This window comes from Nannospalax galili, unplaced genomic scaffold (assembly GCF_000622305.1).
Source record: "Nannospalax galili isolate Female #2095 unplaced genomic scaffold, S.galili_v1.0 scaffold30, whole genome shotgun sequence".
In the NCBI taxonomy this organism is placed as follows: Eukaryota; Metazoa; Chordata; class Mammalia; order Rodentia; family Spalacidae; genus Nannospalax; species Nannospalax galili.
The window spans coordinates 1,588,691-1,594,738 of record NW_008329127.1 but is presented as its reverse complement, the minus strand read 5'-3'; positions in this window follow the sequence as shown (position 1 = coordinate 1,594,738).

Here is a 6,048-nt window from a genome sequence, read left to right as displayed (position 1 = left end):
AGGGGGAAGAGGATGAGAGATGAGAGGGAGGGAGAGGGAGGAGAGAAGAAAGGGAGGACACAATTTGTGAAGGAGAGTGAGCACATTGGCTTTCTGCTGCCTCAGTTGAGTTCTTCACACTGTCTCAGATGACTTGGACCACATTTACTTTGCCTTCACTGCTGGGGAATCTTATGTTCTGAGGTTCTCCCTGTCCCTGGAATTAGAGCTACAGTTGTAATAATTTTGCCTTGAGATGTCTCAGGATACAAATACAGACACATGTATCAGCTTCACGTTCTTTCAAAAGAAAATCTGCATGTTTTTTAAAAATTCATAATAACGCCCAGCAGGCTTCATCATAGCAGAGCCTGTGTCTCACTCCTGGAATCCAGAAGTACTTGATTATTGGCCAGGATTGTAGCCCACGGGCTCTGGCAGCAGAACAGGGCCCTCGGCTTCACTTGGTTGCACTGACTTAGACAAGTAGTTCACACTGTACATTTCTTTTGTAAAGATAGTACTCAGGGCCAGGACCTGGAGCTGTGTGTTTTCTTCACCAAAAACCATTCCTGGTAGTTTGATGATTACTTGCAGAGCCAGTCTTGATCTAATGGGATGGAGAGATGCAGCCCATGAGAGTCTGCCATTGAGTTTACCATCACCTCAACTAGATGTGCTAATTTTGGAATTTTCACCTTTAAATTATATAAGAAATTCTAAATTCTACCTCCTACCTTTCTGTGCTGGTGTGTGTGTGTGTGTGTGTGTGTGTGTGTGTGTGTGTGTGTGTGTGTGTGTGTGTTTAAACCTAAGTATGTTGACTGGGTGTTTAATCTGGACAATAATATTGCAGATACTCTGAAAGATTAAAAAACAACAATTTCAATCCCTTCCTTCTTTCCCTTATGTCAAAGAGTTCACATTCTAGTGGAAGGAAAAATGAGCATAGTAATATATACCAGTAACTTTTATGGAAGTATGTGAACAATATCAGGAACACTCATAATAAGTGTGTGAATGTCCAGATTCCTCTGGGAACCCTTCAGAAGGGTATTAGTTACTTTTCTCATTGCTGTGACAAAGTATCTGGCATAAGGAATTTAAGGGAAGAAGGATTTCTTTTGGCTCAAGGCTTGAGAGGAAATACAGAATCATGGCTGAACGTGGGGGTGAGAGGCATGGTGGCAGGAGCTGCTGGATCACGTCTGGGCAGGTCAGGAAGCAGGGAGGAAGCCTGGCACTCAGCTTTCTTTTTCCTTTTTTATTCAGAGGAGGATCCTAGTCCTTGGGACGGTGCAGCCCACCTACAGGGTGGGTCTCTTCTCAGTTAAACTTCCCCAGCAGTGCCTTCACAGACCCACCTAGACGAGTGTCTCCTAGGTGATTCCAAATCCAGTGACAGTGACCACGAAGATTAGCCATCTCAGAAAGCTTTGCAGAACTACACGTGAACAGATTTTAAAGCTCAGTAGAGTTTTGAGTGAAATGATGGGCAAGGATAATGGGAACAGAAAGGGAGCAAGTCTTTAAGAAAGTAAAATGTAGGCTTGGCCCAAGGGTTCTTTAAGCATACAGAGGCACAGCACCCCTCAGCTGAGGTGCAGTCAGGAGGAAGCAGAGTGTGAAAGCCAGGTGCATTGTCTTGAACAACTGGAACCATGAGGCAGCATCCACAGGTCCTATGCTGGTGCACTATGTGGTTGTATCCAATTTTGGGACAGTAATCAGGAAAACAAAATGAAGGACTAAGCAATACAGCTTCGGAAGAGGGGGGAACATGAAGACCACACCGGAGACTGAAAGCCCAGAGCAGTACAGCAAAAATGGGAGGAAGACACCAGAGAAATAGAGGCCAGCTGGCTTGTGATTGTTGAAACAGTCTTCAGATTTTAGTCCTCTTTATTTTTTAATTTTTTTAATCTATCTATCCATCCATCTATCTATTTATCATCTATCATCTACCGATCATGTGTGTGTGTGTGTGTGTGTGTGTGTGTGTGTGTGTGTGTGTGCTTATGCCATAACATGCATGTGGAGATCAGAAAGACAACTTGCAGGAGAGTTCTTTCCTTCTACTGAGTAGGTCCCAGGCATTGAACTCAGGCCATCAGGCTAGTTCCCTGGCACCAAACCTGAGTTTCCGTATGTTTCAGGTGGGGTGTGTGTGGGTGTGTGTGTGTGTGTAATTAAGGCCCTCCCTTTTCCTTTTAAAAAGTAACAGACTGGAAAGAAGGAGCCAATGCCTTAGATCTTTACTGCTATACAACAGGCTGAACATAATCATCTGAGACCACAGAACACGTCCCCGTGTTTCTCAGCTGTCACTGCAGCTAATAAGACTATTCTTGCTTTGGTGTTTCAAGCTTGCTTTAGTCTTTACTCCAACATGGCCTTCCTGTCCTAGTGGACCACTTCTGGTATCCATTTTCCTTGCATAACTTGGTGTTGTATTTGACTAGCTCTCTTAGGGAACATGGTCTATGTGTCATCTCCGTTGGGCTTTGTGTGTGTATGTTTTAATCATATAGCTAACACCACATTCTTTCCTTGGTTCTGCCCAAGTGATTGTATGTTATACAATTCCTCCTTAAGGATATTTAAAAAATAGCAAAAACCTAGCAAACCCCTGTAACAAAGTGTGATGGCAAGTCAGGAGACGCCTTCCAGGCTACATGATGTGTTTGTGTGGGTCATGAGGGATGTGTATGGCTGCAGGACAGAATAAGGAACAGGAAACCACATGGCAACGCTCATTGCGCCAGTGGTAAATCACACACAGCCCACACTGTCCTTCAGAGCCAAGACATTTCATGTGCACACATACCTCTTTTCTACTTTATTTCATTCTCCCCGTGGGATTCCAGGCAGCACACAGTTAGGTAACAAACCTGTATCAGGAAAACATCTTATAGGCCAGGTGTATTTGTTTCCATGGTACTGAGAAGTTAGAGTGAGGGAAGGAGGCAAAACTCGGGTACTAAAAGCAAATCTATTCTTTTCTTCTTTCAATGGATAAACACACACAGTGTCCCTCTGGGCAGAGGAGCCAGACCTCACTTACTGGTTCGTTTAAATTCTGCATGAGAAAAAGACATTGTTTTTGCTTCATCATAAGAGGGACTGTTTCTTCCAATTGACCATTTTCCCCCTCGCTCTTTGCCAAAGTAGCCTGTTTACAATCTACTCTTGCAGATTACAATATTTAGTAGAGACAAGTAGAGAGAAATTCCGACATTGAAAAACCTTGAGACATTCCACAGAGTTGGAATGCTTTTCTCAAAGAGGGGAAAAAAAATCTTCAAATGTGTATGTGCTTGCCCAAGTCCCCCCCTCAAAAAAAAGCCAGCTGGACAGCCTATAAACAACACCCATTCGGGAATAACAAAAGCCCATGTCAGAAGTCAAGGGACAGGAGGCTGAGAACTAATAATGATTTTACACTTACACAGCAGTTTTCATCTGAAGACCTCAGAGTGCTTTATAAACATTAATTAAATTGCCCCACGGCCCTGCTTGATGGCTACGTATCACTGTTTCCAATTGGCAGGCGGTGATGGGAGGAAAAGGGGAGGCACAGAATTAAGGTGGAAACTGGCCATGTTACCATGCCTGTGGATTGTGGGCTCAGAAGGAGCCAGAACATTTGCCTGTGAGGACAAGGCCATGGTCAGGTATATTGGTTACCACTGGGTCAAGGAGATGGTCTGGTGGCTTTCCAGCAGAAGCCAGCTTATGCATAATTGGGAAGACCACCTGCACTAGAATAAGGGGCTGCTGTGGTCTTCCTGAAAGCCCATCACCATGTGCCAAGGGACCATGACAGCAAACACAGTGACTTTGCCTAGGAAGATGTGTGACCTCGTTACTTTATATTGCTGTGATAAAACACTGACCAAAAGCACATTGGGGAGGAAATGGTTTATTTCACCTTAAAGCTTACAGTTCATCATGGAGGGCGCACAATGTAGGAGCTCAGGGCAGGAACTTGGAGTCAGGAGCTGAGGCCCAGGCCGGGGGAGGAAATGGTTTATTTCACCTTAAAGCTTACAGTTCATCATGGAGGGCACACAATGCAGGAGCTCAGGGCAGGAACTTGGAGTCAGGAGCTGAGGCCCAGGCCATGGAGGAACGCAACTTACTGGTTGCTCCTCTGGCCTATGCTCAGGCTGCTTTCTTATACAACCCAGCACCACCTGCCCAGAGGTAACACCACTCACCAATCAACAATCAAGAAAATGACTCACAGATAATGGCCACAGACCAATCTGGAAATTCCCCAATTAGTGTTCCATCTTCCCAGGCATTACCTAAAGCTGACAACTGAAGCTGTCCCCCCGACAAGCCATCTATTCACCCCAGAGAGACAGCCACCGCAGACTAAAGGAACCGCCACAGACCAATCTGGAAATTCCCCAATTAGTGTTCCATCTTCCCAGGCATTACCTAAAGCTGACAACTGAAGCTGTCCCCCCGCCACAAGCCATCTATTCACCCCAGAGAGACAGCCACCGCAGACTAAAGGAACTATTCCATACAAGTCTAGCTTGTTGAAGCAATGAGTTTATTTTGTTTACTACAACAGCAAGGGTCACTCACCACCTACATCACCTAGAAGCCCACCCCAGCATGGAAAGCTATGTCCCTAGAACGCTATGCACAACTTTCAGGCAGCTCCACTGGTGTCACCTCTCCCCAGCAACTATTTGCTGCTTTTGGAACCTTGGGGAGGGACTTGTGAACCTTATAACTTTCATGAGCTTCCTGGGCCTGTGAATTTTATCATCTTCCTGAGTCTTTCATGAGCCTTTCAAGGAAATAGTTGTAGTTAGAGGAAACAGCTACACCACAGTACCGTGAATGCTGGTAAGCACAGCCAGGGTGACTGTGTGGAAAGCTCTGTGGTGCTTAGTCTGCTCTGCAGAATACCCCAGAATGGACTATTACTGTCTGTCCTACATGTGACCTAAGGTATTTGTTGCATTGAACTATGTCCTCCAAAAGATAAATTGGAGTCCTAACTTCGGGTACTCATGACTATGGCCTAACTTTGGAAGTGGAGGGGGGAGTCTTTGAAAATGTAGGTAAGATGAAGTCATGTCATTAGGTTGATGTCTGTCCATGTCAGAAAAGAATTTAGACAGACACAGATAGACACAAATATGAAGGCCTGGAGAAGACAGGAGCAGCTATGGAAGTGATGCAGCCAGAAAGCCAAGGAAGAACAAGGAGTGTGGGCAACACCAGGAGAGAGGAGAGAGACACGGAACAGATCCTCCCGGGTGCCTTCTGAGGGAGCACAGCTGTGCAACACCTGACATCAGGCTTCTGGTCACCTGGATTCTGAGCGCTATTTTGTTGTTCTAAGCTGGCCAGGGTGTGGTACTTTGTTGAGGTAGTCCTAGAAATGGATACAGTGTGTAAACATGGAAACCACAAGCACAGGATGATTAAAACAACATCCATTTGAAATCACATCCCGCCATCATAATAATCTGGGGAAGGTTTCCTGGAGGGACTGGGCTGGGATGCTGGGATGCTCTGGCCGGGACAGGTGAGTGGAAGGAACAGTGAGTGCAGTGACAGTGACATCACTGTGGTCCTTTGGCGTGGCAGTGTTGGTTCTGACACAAATTTTTTATCAATCTTTTTTAAAGATTTATTTTTATTTATGTGTGTCTGTGTATGGGTAGGCAATGAAGACCAGGAGATACTGAATCCCCTTGAACTGGAGTTACAGGTGGTTGTGAGCCTCCTAAAGTGTGTTGGGAGCTGAACGCAGGTCCTCTGTAAGAACAACAAATACTCTTAACCTCTGAGTCATCTCTCCAGCCCCTGTTTCATTGATCTTATTTTAACATGTTGAATTACAGTTGTGCAAATGCCTTCAATGTGTTTGATGAATTCCATTTCTTCATCCCTAAAATTGACATAAAAAGTTAAAGTGTGCACCCAGTCTGGGATGGTCTACACAGTGAATTCCAGGCTAGCTGGGTCTATGTAGTGATACCCTACCTCAAAAACAATAATAACAAACAAAAAAAGAAAAACAACCAAAAAATAATAATA